Here is a 15012-nt window from a genome sequence, read left to right on the forward strand (position 1 = left end):
GCAACTGCCGTACCATACAGAGATGCAGTTGGTAAGTATGCTCTCGATGGTACAGCGGTAAAAGTTCACCAGTATCCTGGGAGACAAGTGGATCTGTTGCTATGATCAGCAAACTGGTGAGGGTCCAGCGTAGCAGGCAGGATTTCAGGTGAGAAAGAACTAGCCTTTCAAAGCACTTGGAAATTATTGGGGTGAGTTCAACAGCTCGAAAGTCATTTAAGTCTGAAGCAGTAGAATGCTTAGGCACTGGCACAATGGTGACAGAATTAAAGATGGATGGTACAGCTGCCTGGGCAAGCAAAACATTAAAGATGTGATTGAAGACACCCGCTAGTTCCACAGCACAAGCTCTTAGCACCCGGCCAGGTACACCATCAGGGCCAGCTGCCTTCCATGCATTCACTTTGCTCAGCATGCAAGTGACATCCGAAGTGGAAAGTACAAGTGGGTTGTTGTCTGGTGGAGGATCGTTTATTGAAGATATCTTGTTGCCCTGGTCGAACCGAGCGTATAAGTTGTTCAGCTCATCAGGGAGTGAAGCACTGTTGGTAGATGGAACAGTGCTAACTGGTTTGTAGATAGTCAGGGTGTGTATTCCCTACCACATATGCCGAGGGTCAGAGGAGGTAAAGTGCTCCTCAATCTGGCGTTTGTAGCAGTGCTTGGCTATAGCTATTCCTCTCCTCAGGTTGGCTTTGGCCGAGCTGTATGCTTCCCGGTCTCCTGATCTGGAGACAGCATCTCTGGCTTTGAGCAGAGTGCGAACCTCTCTGTACATCCAGGGCTCCTGGTTTGGGAATGTTATTATTGTCTTTTGTGATGTCACTCTGTACCCACAGTTGTTGATGTTTTTCAGGAAAGAGTTAGTGTAGGTGTCCAGGTAGATATGTGAGCCTGTGGTGGCTCGGGCAGCATACTCACTCCAGTCGGTGTGCTGGAACTGTTGCTGAAGGAAGGAGTCAGCCCCATCCATCCAGATCTTTACAGTTCTGGTTGAAGGCTTAATCCCAGCTAGCAAGGTAGATCTGGGCCGATTCTGGCTCAGGCTCGGCACTGTTGGCTGGCTGTCGTCTCGGCATGAATGTGGCACGCCGTGTCTTGCCCAATTCTGGCTGCACGTTGGCACTGTCGGCTGGCTGCCGTCTCGGCGTGAATGCAGCACCCTGTATGTGGCCCAGTTCCGGCTGCACATAGGCACTGTCGGCTGGCTGTGACTTGGCGTGAATGCGGCACCTTGCATGTGGCCCAGTTCTGGCTGCAAGTTGGCACTGTGGGCTGGCTGTGACTCGGCGTGAATGCGGCACATTGCATGTGGTCCAGTTCTGGCTGCATGTTGGCACTGTCGGCTGGCTGCCGTCTCTGCGTAAATGCGGCACCCTGTATCTGGCCCAATTCTGGCTGCAAGTTGGCACTGTCGGCTGGCGAGGCGAAGGCCATTTCAGTTAACACACTACACTGATCAGAGCATTTTATTAAATACTGCGTATTAATCGTATGTGGCCCACATCTAAAAATAAAAGACAATACTGGTAACTGTCTGGAAAATGATGTAAAAAATGTTAAATAAATAGAATCATTATTTTAACTTGTTAAATGCCATACAGTTATAGGTAAGCTTTGTTAATATTGTAATATTTTAGAATATTGATGTAATGACTGGGACACAAATGACAGAAATGACTTTGATAAATAGGGTTAATAAGGAGACAGTGCCGTGCTGAAGGGAGGATATTGTTATTTAAGTTGAAGGTGGCAGAAGCGAACCGATGTAAAAACACAGAAGAAGAAGACGATGAAGATTCGCGCTCTTTTCAGTGACCGCAGCGCGCGAGCAGCTCTCACCGGCCTCAGGGAACAGCTTCATACTGTAAGTATTTCAATTTAACCTTATATTTTTGGATACATAAGTATTTTGGTATCACCCAAATGTAGTTAACATTGTTAATGTTACATACATTATTCTATAAACTGCTATACGTTACATACGTAATATTGAACCGTTTTTTTTTTTTTTTTTCAAATGACAAACTTTAGCTAACCTGTTTAACTCTAGCTAGCTCTTTTTTTTCCCTCTGACAAATTTTTATTTTGTATTTTACAAGACGATGTGAGCGTTTTTGTGGGTTTTTTATGTCACAGAACCGCTTCCCTCAGTATAAGAAATAAAATAAGAAATAAAACTGCTTAAACACATTAAGAATACATAAGGTACTACCTAAGTAGGTTAAAATACATTCCCAATCTCAGTGCTAGTTTTTGGTGTAATGTAATTTTTTAAATATATAATTCCACATTCACTAATCCTTTGTCAGGGAGTAGCAGTGATGTTGGGCCAGGGATTAATGGGTTGAAGAAGGTTACATTGAAAACGACAGAAGTCTATTTACTGAGAAAAAAAAATAAACAAAAGCATGTGAAGTAGTTTATTTTTGGAGCTGTGAGGTTAGTTAAATTTTTCAAAATTAACTATGAACATGAACTAATTCATTTTATTTATGAAGTATGTAAAGATGGACTGCAGTAAGAAAACTAGTGAAAGGCAGTGAAAAGTGCAGGTGGGCAGGGAGAAAAGCAGATAGGATGTTAAGATGAGATCTTTAGCATCGGTTGTAGCATAATCGTTTGTATAACCGTTTTTCATTAAATATTTTTAAAGAAAATATATTGAATTGAAGAGAACATGTACATAATCTCTATATGTTTAATTATAGAGCTGGAATTCAACAAGGAGTATACGTCTGGGACATATGAGGATACATCTGATATTTCCATCATTGTTGAGGGCAGTGAGGTATTGACAAAGTGTGACAACACAGCAGAGGCTTGCAAACTGCTGATGGAACTGATGTGTGCCATGAATGTATCAAATGTGTTCTTCCACAGATTTGAGGAAACTCAAACTGTTTTAAAGTACCTTTCTGCCATTTTATTATATATGTATTATTTGTTTATTTTACTTTTCCAAACCTACTGGTAAAATATTTTTGAATTTTAACGTTTTGTTATATGGCCTTAGCGTAGTACATAAATTACATATTTTTAAAGAAAAGTCTGAATGTAAATGGCAGTTCTTAGGGTGTAAAACCAATTGTTTCAAACAGTATTTGAATGTTAATTGGATTTAGGAAATCATGACACTGACAATTTCAAATTTCAATGCCAGTTACAAATGTATTTTCTATTTATTGATTTTATGTACTTTTTATATACATTGCAATTGCTGTGAGTTTACATTGTTTAAAGGTTGTATGAAAAGCACAATTACTGATATTACATTATCAGAGGTGTTGTCACTGTGGTGATACCCTCAGTTGTACATATTTGTACATTTAATTAGGGAACATGATTATATTATAATTGTAGATTTTAAAATGTTTTGATTTCATACACTGTTTCATCTCCAGGACTTTTGTTTTTTTGTTATATGACATTTCTATAATGAAATATTACAAACCTGTATCTCACCCTCCGGAGAAGAGAATGCAAGTTATGGCTTGTCGGACTAGGGCCGAGTCATTTGAGCCGCGCCTCAGCCACAACACTCGGCCGAGTGTCCCCCAGACTCGGGCCAGTGTTGTGCCGAATTCAGCACCCCCGCCGCGAGATGCATCCCCGGCATATTTAGTCCTAAGGGAGGTTAATCGGCGTTTTATGACAAAACGGGCAAAATATCATGTTCATTTCCGTCAAAATAAAAATAAATCGCCTTTTCCCCAGTAGAAACACTCTAGATATTGAGATGTAGAAAAGAAAAGGTCTCTTGTAAATAATAAAATGATATAATCTACAGGCACCACTGCTTTTTCTGAAGTCAGCTTCGACTTCTGAAGTCAGCCGGTTTGTTTTTGTCAGTGCACCTATAGGATCAATGTAAAATACCTGTATAAGTTTCATGGCAAAAACAGAAATGTAGCCAGAATTAAAATTGGGTACATTTCTTTCTAATTCAACTATTAATATTGCAGTTATGTTCAGACAGTGGCAGCATGTGTACATTTTCATGGATAGTTCAGTAATGAAGTGGTGATTTTATTTACAATTCGCTGCTTTTGTCCTATATTCCTATTTATTTCCAGTGTTTAAATATTCCATAAACATTGCGACAGGGTGTGTAGGAGTTTCACTGTGGTCAGAGAATGAAGGTACACGTTTGTTTTAGAATAAGTCGAAGCTGACTTCAGAAAAAGCAGCGGTGCCTGTAGATTATATCATTTTATTATTTACAAGCGACCTTTTCTTTTTACATCTCAATATCTAGAGTGTTTCTACTGGGGAAAAGGCGATTTATTTTTATTTTGACGGAAATGAACATGATATTTTGCCCGTTTTGTCATAAAACGCCGATTAACCTCCTTTAGGACTAAATATGCCGGGGATGCATCTCGCGGTGGGGGCGCTGAATTCGGCACAACACCGGCATCGGGCCGAGTGTTTTTGTTCCGGTGTTGTGCCGAAAACAGACTCCCCGCAAGAATCCGACTCCCCTTTGCGTGCACGCGCCTGGCGCAGCAGTATATGGGCGTAAAGCGCAAATTCGAGTCGAGTTTTTTCTGTTTATGCTTAAGGGTTAAGCTTGATTTTTTCCCTTCATTGGGATATTTCATTGAACAATCTGACGTCCTTACTTTAAATAGTTTTTATATCTTTTAAGATCTTACCAAACGAATTTTTATTGTACTGCCAAAGAGGCAGACTACTGACGATTTTTAAGCTTTGTCAAATTACTTCAGGTTACCCTCAAATGCATTTTACTGTATGAGCCCATACACATACTGTACATTCATTTGTTTCTTGCTATAAAGCAGCTCATCAGTGTTTCAATAATTCAAAGCAGGACTCATATTTTGCGATTTTACCATGTGGTATGCTTTGATCATGTTTTGAAATCTTGTTTATAATAAATATTGTTGATTATCTATGTGTGTTTTTATTATTCATTTATTTTTAGTGTAGTATTTACCAAAACAATGTAGTGTAAAAAGAAATAATACATTAAAGGAGAAAAAAAACAAAAAAACTATAGGGCTCCAGTACTTTCAGTGCTCAGACCCCTAAGATTGTATCTTGCACAAAGAGACGTAACATCGTGCATCAACACAGAGAGAGACTGGGGGTTACACTTAGCGAGTTGCGTTTAACTTTCACATATTTATTTCTCTTAATACGTTTACTATCTTGCAGACAGACGCTTCATAGATACAATTTTCAGTTTATCGTTGTACCTTAACTCTGAAAATGGATCCTGTTCTGTGTAAACAGACTGTCAATTATCTTACTAACGGTACATGTCCTGACAGACTAACTAAAGTGGAAAAAACACTTAGGAAGAAGGCTCACAATTACGACGTTGAAGGTGTGTTGACTCTCAGGTTCTGTGGATTATACAAAGATTGTTTGAAACTGTTGTGCATGTTTGAAGATGTCTGGCCCCTACAGCGATCTCGTCCACTTTGTAGCCTAGGTTTCAGCCTTATACATTGTAGTAATACAGTACATTTTAGGCCATAAACAATCCGATAACAAACCATTTTTATACAAAGATGCCTAATTAAATCATCAAGAACAGTCAGTACCTACCCACAACACGTTTAATTTGTGAGAGTTAATACTTCGCGTTTTTGACCACAACTTTTTCCCTTAGTTGTTTTTACTCTATTACAGTATTTTAGTCTGTGCAATTCCATTCAGTATTTGTATGTCAGTAGATAATTAATTTTATCTACAAGCTAGAAATTTAGTGCAAGTTTATGACTAAATCTGTTGGATTTATTCTCATCTGTTTTGATATTTTACTTTATTTTGCAGATGGTCAGTTATTTTACATCAGGTACAAAGGCACTTCCAGGGCTCTGAAAGCAAAAGTTCTGTGCGGTACAGAAGATGCAAATGCCATTTTCACAGAATTTCATGCCAGCAGCTTTGGAGAACACCGTGGGCAGAAGAAGACAAGAGATGCCATCTCCAAGAGGTTTTATTGGCCTGGCATGTCTTCAGACATTGACACATGGGTGATTATATTTTTTTTTAAACAATGACTTCCTTAAACACTACATGAAGTTTAAAACAACCACTAATCTATAATGCATATACTGAACTATCACTGGATTAGGAACACCTACCTTGTATCTATACTCACTGTCCACTCTCTCAGCTCCACTGACTACACAGGAGCACTTTGTAGATGTACAATTACAGACTGTAGTCCACCTGTTCTTCAGTGGTCAGGCCCACAGAGCAGGTATGATTTGGGTGGTGGATCTTTCCCAGCCCTGCTGTGACACTGACGTGGTGGTGGTGTGTTAGTGTGTGTTGTGTTGGTGTGAGTGGATAAGACACAACAGTTTCTGCTAGAGTTTTTAAACAATATGTCCACTCTCTGTTCTCCCTGTTAGACATATCTACCTCCTACATTGACCAACTTATAGATGTAAAATCAGAGACAGTAGCTCATCTGTTGCTGTTACTATGTTGGTCCTAGTTCTTCATCAGTGGACACAGGATGCTGCTGGGTTGATGTTTTTGTTTGGTGGACTAGTCTCAGTCCAGCAATGACACTGAGGCTTTAAAGACTACTGCATCACTGCTATGTACTAAGAATGATCCACCCTGCTCTGTGGTGGTCTTGTGGGGGTCCTGACCATTGAAGAACAGGATGAAAGTGGGATATGAGAGTATGCAGAACAACATGTAGACTACTGTCTGTAATTGTAAAACTACAAAGTGCTCCTGTATGGTAAGTGGAGCTGATACAATGGACAATGAGTGTAGAAACAAGATATGTTCCTAATCCAGTGATCATTTAGTGCAGTTTTCACATAGAGAATGTAATTATTGTTGATAATCAAAGATCAACAACAAAGTCACAACCTACTGAGCATTTAGTTGCAGTTATTGCTTCATGGGGTCACACCAGATACTGAAAGTAAAGGTTGACATATTTTTGCCATTCATAGATATGTAATGTTGGATAATTTTCTTAATTAAATAAATGACAAAGTTCTCCTTATCAACTTTTAGGACTTGTATGAAAATCTCCTGAAGTTTTAGGTCTAATTTAGGGTCTCTGACCAGTGCTGTCCTTGCTTGATTTGCCTGTTTGGGTGGACAGCCATGTCTTGGTAGATTTGCAGTTGTAGAATACTTTTTCCATTTTTGGATGATGGATTGCTCCTTGGGATGCTCAAAGCTTGGGATATGTTTTTTATAACCTAACCCTGCTTTAAACTTCTCAACAACTTTATCTCTGACCTGTCTGGTGAGTTCCTTGGTCTTCATGATGCTGTTTCTTCACTAGTTTTCTCTTAAACAATGAAGTGACTTCTGAATGCAATTGATTGCACTGGATTTTATTGAGAGGTATCAGAGTAAAGGGGGCTGAATACTTTTGCACCTCACACATTTGAGACTTTTATTTGATCAAAATTTTGAAAACCATGTATCATTTTCGTTCCACTTCACAATTATGTGCTACTTTGTGTTGGTCTATCTCTATAAAATATATTTACATTTGTGGTTGTGGTTGTAAGGTGACAAAATGTGAAAAACGTTTAAGGAGTATTAGTCCTTTTGCAAGCCACTGTATGTAGTTCTGAAGCTTTTTAAGCATATGTAGTTGTGGAAATGACATTTCAGTTTATCAGGATAGTTGGCTATAGGGTGGTGGTTCTCACACCAGTCTCTGTCCCCTAACATTGTCTGAGTTTTTGTTGTTGTTGTTGTTTTTGTTTTTGTCTTGGCCAGTTATCAATATATTGTACATTGCAAATGTTTTAGACGCCTGAGAAAATGAGATTTAAAAACCTATTTATCTAAGTAGTAAGAGTTTGTTTACTTTAAAAAAAACTTATATTACGTTCCTAACAAATAATGTTATTACAGTAAGTATCAAATCATCAAATTTATTTATATAGAGCCTGTTATAACTGACGTTGTCACAAAGCAGCAGTAAGTAGTGATATTCTGTATATGACTGTTGGTAAAACCATTTCCAAATATTTCCTCATGGCAGTAAAGCATTATTTGACTTTTTCTACCAATATTTAGTTAACTGAGCTTAAAAATGTAATTATGTTAAATCCAGTGTTCTGTTGATTTAACAAATCCATACGATCAAGGAGAACATCTGGAAACAAACTTTGTTCATCACACTCTCTCACAAAACATCTACTACATTTTAGAAAAATATCTATTACTCTATTTATGGTAATTATATAAATGTATACAAGCCTCAGACAATGAGAAGATAAATAATTAAAAATATATTAAAAATCTTTGGTGCCTAAGCTATTGCATAGTACTATATAATTAATCTGAAAGCAGAGTTTCCCAATGGCCATGGACTGGTTTGAGAATCATTAGTATTTGAGTAAGTATTCTGATTTTCAATTCTAGCCTCTATATTTGACCTAAGTCATATATTTTTTTGTTTACTTTCAGTTTGCTGAATGAAGAGAAGCCTGTTAACTTCTGCACAACTGTGAAAGGCTTGGAAGAGTTAAGGAAGGAAATAGCGACTGCTCTTCTTCAGAGTACTGGTTGGTGAATCTATTTTAAGCATGAAATATGCAGTTATTTTACTTCTTTAAGTGGCCCATGTCCTGCATTTTTGTATTGTTTACTCTTTTATTTTATAATCCACTTGAAATGGTTGTGCTGTTTTATAAACTATTAATTTTTACATGACCATTTCATAAACCATCACTATCCTTTAAAAGTAAGCACAATGTTTTTTATCAAAGCAATATTTGTAAATGGCCCCTCTTCTGATTGGCAGTGCTATATTGCACCTCATTCAAAAAGCAGTCCAGGCTGAAACATTCCTAATAGCTGGCGTTCATGATATCACAAAAACAAGTAACACACAACAGGCGGATTAGTTTACTTTTGCAGATTAGTTTCAATATATAAACATTTTGACAATTTTAATAAATTAACCTACTACATATAATTTCATTTAAAACAAAATTACGATAATTAATTTACTCATAATTTACTCATGGGCCCTTTAATTTTGTTTTGGAGCCACACTGAATTATATAGCCTCTGAAAGTTTAATCATATTCTTTTTCACAAAACACTTTCAACATCACTTGTCATGGTGTTTTACTAGATGACCTAAATGATTTGTGTCACTTCTGTGGGGAGAGGGAAAACACCCAAGAAAACACTGACTGGGTAATTACAATTATTTCATCTTAATCTTTTTGTTATTTTATTTACAAAAGTGTACAATATGATAAAATATAATTCTGATATTAGCTTATTATTTTAATGACCAACAGCCATAATGTGAAACTTTAATATATTTATATTTAAACATTCAGATTGGATGTGAGCGATGCCCACGATGGTATCATGTGAGCTGTGTAAGAATGCCTGCAGTGGACACAGACTACATCTGCGATGCTTGCCACATACACTGAACATAATTGACTGTTAAAAGAGTTGTAAATAGTTATGATTACTTGTGTGTATTTTATGAAACATTTTATTCTTTCTTTGTTTTTTATTTGGAGTTGTTAATTGGATTTATTTATATATATTTTATGTTATTGGGTTTTGGGTAATTGGAGGGATAAATGTTGAAAGTTGTAATATATAATGTATTCAGTAAAGAGGACAATATAATTTCTAAAAGAAATGTATGGTTTTGGTTATTGGTATAATAAATATCCTTCTGGTATAGCTGCAGTTCTAAGCAAAATGAAATTAGAGGTAGGGTTTAGCAAAGACTGTACAAAGCATGGATAGATTCATTTATTGGGCACCCCTGGCTAAACTGTGCGTAATTTATTTTAAATAAGTTACACATCCTCTACTGTAACCATACTTCTGCTCCTGCTGATGCACAAATATTGAATATTTTGTGAATTTAACATATGACTAAATGTAGTAATAATATTGACAAAAATGCACTCCCTCTAAAAAAATCACCCCATTACAAAATTACCCCATCTACACACCAAAGCATGTCACCAAAGTAATTTTTATGTGTATTAGGCCTTACAGCTCAGAGATAAGAGAAGAATTTTATTTCGGCAGGTGTAACAACAGCATTGCCAAAATAGTACTCCCCCTTCAGAAATCCCCCCTATATAAGCTACAAAATGCATTGAGTAATATGGACATTTAACATATGTGGGGCTTTACACACCACACACAGAAAAACATATTTGGAACCCAGTTACATGCAACAGTGTTAACAGGATAGAAAAAGAGCATAGTTAAACCAGCAATTTCACCAGCAAACCTAAATGAAGCAGTTTACCCGAGCATTTATTTCACGCTGTGATCTAAACTGATGTTTTTAACCAGGGGTTTGAGGGTTTAATCTGAAGACTGTGCTTAAATATATATACTTTCTTTCCTTTGACAGATTCTTGTTTAGGTAGTGCAATGCTTTTTGGGTTACTGGTCACCATAATGAAATGTGTATAACCCAGCTCAGTAAGCACAGTTGATTTGTTATAACACAGCTATTGTCTGAGAATATTTTTATATAGTTTAATTATTTCTTTTTAAAAGCTCTGAAAATTACAGGATGTCAGACAATGATGAGAGATTCCCTTGGTGGTTGTACAAGGTTGTGTAAAAAATAGGTCGAGTGTAAAAATAAATAAATAAATAAAAATGAAGCTAGTGCTTGATGCCACTTGGCACTGTTTTCTGTGACTGAAAATAAAAGATTAACATTTTTTTATAAACAGAAATAACAGGAATCGCGAGCGTAACCCGTTAAGTCCGTGTACTGCTGCGTGGGGCGCGTGCACGCGAAGGGGAGTCGGATTCTGGCAGGGTGTCTGTTTTCGGCACAACACCGGCGTGCGTGATTCGGCCAGAGTGTGGGCCGATATAATTTTGCTAGCTGGGATCCTCTGCATGACTGGAGTGTATTTGGGAAGCAGGAACAAAGAAAGATGATCAGAAATTCCGAGATGGGGGAGGGGTGTTGTTTTGTATGTGTCTGCCATGTTTGTATAAACTTTGTCCAAAGTTTTTTGTCCCCTTGTGGTGCAGGAGACATTCTGAAAAACACTTTGGTTGGTAGTCCAGATTTTAAATCTGAGTGGTTGAAGTCTCCTGATACAATAAATGCTCCGTCCGGATGTGTATTTTGCAGTTTGGTGATAGAAGCACAGAGACACTCCATAGCCGAGTTAGTGTTAGCGTCAGGAGGCACGTAGACTACGGCTGAAACAATACAGCTGAACTCACGGAGCAGATAGAAGGGTCTGCATTTAATGATCAGGAACTCCAGGTCCGCAGAGCAGTGGGTTTCCACAACAACAGAGTCCGTGCACCACGCTTTGTTTACGTAGATACAGTTTCCTCCGCCGCGGGTCTTGCCCGTAGTCACGCTTGACCGGTCAGCTCTGAACAGCGTTCGTCCCTCCATTTCCACAACACTGTCCACCACATCGTCCCTTAGCCACGTTTCCGTGAAAAACATTAAATTACAATCCCTGAGCCAGCTCTGTGTGAGGGTCCTGAAGATAAAAATGTTCCTTTGGACCGTTCTCAAAGTATTTAAAATTTACCTCATGAGAAAATAACAAAAAAGGTCCAAAATACACCCTCCCTCTTCGGGGGAGGCATGTCCGTTACGAGAGAGTCGCAGACACCAGTCGAGTGAAGTTCAAAGCAAATCAAAGTATTTATTTCCCAAAATACTGGATCCAGGAGACCTTACACATTGAGAACAGTGTGATACCCCTCCCAAGTGAAAATTCTGACCTCTCATCATCTGACTCCAACAGTTATACCCCAGATGACGTATAGCCTGGTGGTGAGGCGTTTCTGGCTGATTAGCGTATATTAATATGCATAATTTCACGTGTTAGTACTCAGCTCTTCACGTGCAATATTCAGGTGCCTGTTGTGACCCTGAAGACATTCATTATCTGGCCAGGCTGACAATGGGCCTCTCTTCTCAGCACTTTTTCCCTAGAGACTAAAATTTAGGGAGTCAGAAATACACTTCAAGGCCACAAACAGAAGCTACAGATCAGCGCCTCCGTGCCCAACACTATGATGTCAGTGTGTTACAATCCTAGAGTGCACATTTGTTCAAGGTTAGACGTTAAGAATTAAAACTGTGTGTAAATATCAAGTTATCATGCCATATAGTGAAGTTAGCTTATAATATGTCTTTAGGAGTAATTATCATATGAGTTTAACTATGTGTAAGTAATTCATAATGTAAATGCTGGTTAGTCATTCATATAAATGCATATAGGGTACAGGATTTCACACAATGAGTATGTAATTATAAATACTAATTTAACTAATCATCATTTAAGGATATTTGTCAACAAACACAAAGCAATAAAATTGTTTTCTACAACAGTCCAGATTATTCTTTTTTAAACCGTGTGGGTTTAGCCTTAGTTTGGCACGTAAGCCACCGCGCTTACCCCATCTTTGTTTACGCTGGCGTCGCCGGCGTCAGGTCCTTCCGGTCGCAAGATTGACTCGCTTGGTCCCGGTGTTCGGATCAACTCTGGTGGAAGTTGGTGGAAGTCAAACTGATGCGTGAATCCGGTGTTTGTGCAGTGAATGCTAATTTCAAAAAGTGTCTGTCTGTCGTAGCTGTAGTTCGCAAGAGTTATTTGCGCAAGAAACCTGGAGATAGCTAAGTATACTATTACTAAAACTGGTAAGACGCTGAGCCTCGCGGTGTGATCGCGACGCAATCTTGGTCTTCATACCATTAATCATAATAATAAAACCATAAACATACACCTCCTACACGTTCTGTCCAGTTCACTGCAGTAAAAGTGGACACTGTTTCCATGAAGAACACCTCAGAGTTACTGTAGAACTCACCTGAATTCACCTGCAGCAAACAGTAGAGTAGATACACACACAGCAACATCTTCAACACCAGACTGATTGTTTCTCTCTCTAGCTGCCTCTCTCTCTCTCTCGTGCTTGATCGCCGTGTCCACTCTGACACTGAGAGAAGGGTAGAGATTGTTTTTAACTCTCTATCTCTTTCACCACATCCTGAGAAGACCTCCCTTTCTTTCTCTCTCTGGTGCCCACTCTGAGACTGAGGGAGGGGTGAGTGCTGTGTTTAACTCCGGCTCATTCACCACATCAGGGAAAACACATCCGCTTCTTTTTTCTGCTGAAACTCTGCAAAACGTCTTTGGAGCTCAACACACTTGGAGGAGGGCACTATTCCTGCACTGACTAGTGTCACACCGAATGATAAGGGCATGGGGCACTGAGAGAGAAATGTAGTGGAAGTAGTATGCACACATTGCTGTGGCATTTGCACTACATAGTGGAGTCAATGATAATTCATTATTATTTAATTAATAATTAATTATTTAATTCATTTTGCTAAGCTCCATGTTTGGGAGCCATTAACTAATATGTAGTGTCCTTACCTGTCTTAATTTTAACTTAGACAAATAGGTCATCTTCACATATTATACAGCAGAATTAGCTAGAATTAACTATTATTAATGAATTATGCTCATTGACCCGCCGTGGGTTCTTGACTCTGAAATGGAATCTGAACTAGAAGTTATAATTCCATACAAGAAAGGTGCACACACAAACAAATAACCAAGGATTGGTTTTATCACACAACTGGTTTATTAATAATAATATCAAATAATGAATATTGATTAGACATTCATATAATAAAATGGATTACAGAGATATATGAGGGAACAGGGAGATTAATATATGAGGGAATTTCTCTATGATAATTATCGTCCTAAGTTCTAAGAAAGGCTATTGTTTATCCCAGCAAACTTTCAGTACCAACCCATGAGCCATGAGAGACATGAGACCATGTGACCTTACGTATTCGGAGATGGACAGGGAGCATGTCGCTGACGGTGCCTTCCGGCGCAGCCGTCGGAGCTGGTGGCGTTCTGAAGGTCTCTGTGGGGATTCTTCGTCGTCGCTGATCTGCTGCCTTGTGAGAGAGAGAGAGAGAGGCACGTCCATGCAGGTCTCTCCTGTGCAGGTTTCCACATCTCAGAAGGTCATTCTGAGGGTGCGTGCAGCAGTCCTCTTCGTGGCGTTGTCGTCATTTGGAGGGTCAGAGGTCTAAGGTTGCCTTCATGCTCTGGGTGTGGCGTTGAAATTTTGCTAGCGTTAAACTATAGCTCTTCTTAATCTGTAGTTTCTATCTGGACCACACTTTAAAGGTCCAAGACTGTTTAAGAAAGCCATGAGTCTGACGCCTGCAGAGTCATTTCCAAATCTCAGGTCATTTTACTCTTTTAGCCTTGAAAAAGCTAAAAGAGACAACGCCCCAAGTGTCTGGAGCCTTCAAGTGAAGAGTCGAACATCGGAGAAAAAGGGGCAGAAGCCCAAAAAGTTCGAAAAACCTTACAAAGCTCAAAAGCTGGAAAAAGCTTGTGTCATTTGGCGCCACAGGTTTTTAACTAGAGTTTAGAAAACCCGCCCCGAATACCTGATTCGTCCTCAATGAGGGAGAATTGGAGCTTTTCTTGCTCCTGATTGGCTGTTTCCTGTACCTTGGGAGTGGCATCACATAGAATTTATGACACTTGACAAGACAAAGACTTGACCATCCCTGAGTGAATACTTTGCAATATAAAAGATTATATGTTAACACAAAGTAATATAATTAAGAAAAAGATAACCATGTTTCTTTATAATTATTAACCAACTAAACACATAGTATGTGACTACCTTGGTTCTACATTTGGGATGTTTGAGTCTTTTAGAGTTAACAGTCTTTAAAAAGGTGTCCTTTAAAGAGGGCATTGTGGGTTTCAATCAAGATTGAGTCTATGTGTCTCTCTGCATTCTTTCCTTGACCCTGGGGGTCCTTAAGTCATAAAAAGGGTCTTTGGAGGGGGTTTTACGGGCCTGCTCTGGAGGTTTATCTCACCTTACGATCTTGGTTTGAGATGTCTCTGAAACGAGCTAAAGTTTGGGTATATCAAATCACATCTTCAGAAAGTCACAATTTCGTATTAGAAATTAATACACATTCATCATATCCACTACAGAAACTAAATA

This window comes from Hoplias malabaricus, chromosome 5, assembly GCF_029633855.1.
Source record: "Hoplias malabaricus isolate fHopMal1 chromosome 5, fHopMal1.hap1, whole genome shotgun sequence".
Taxonomy (NCBI): domain Eukaryota; kingdom Metazoa; phylum Chordata; class Actinopteri; order Characiformes; family Erythrinidae; genus Hoplias; species Hoplias malabaricus.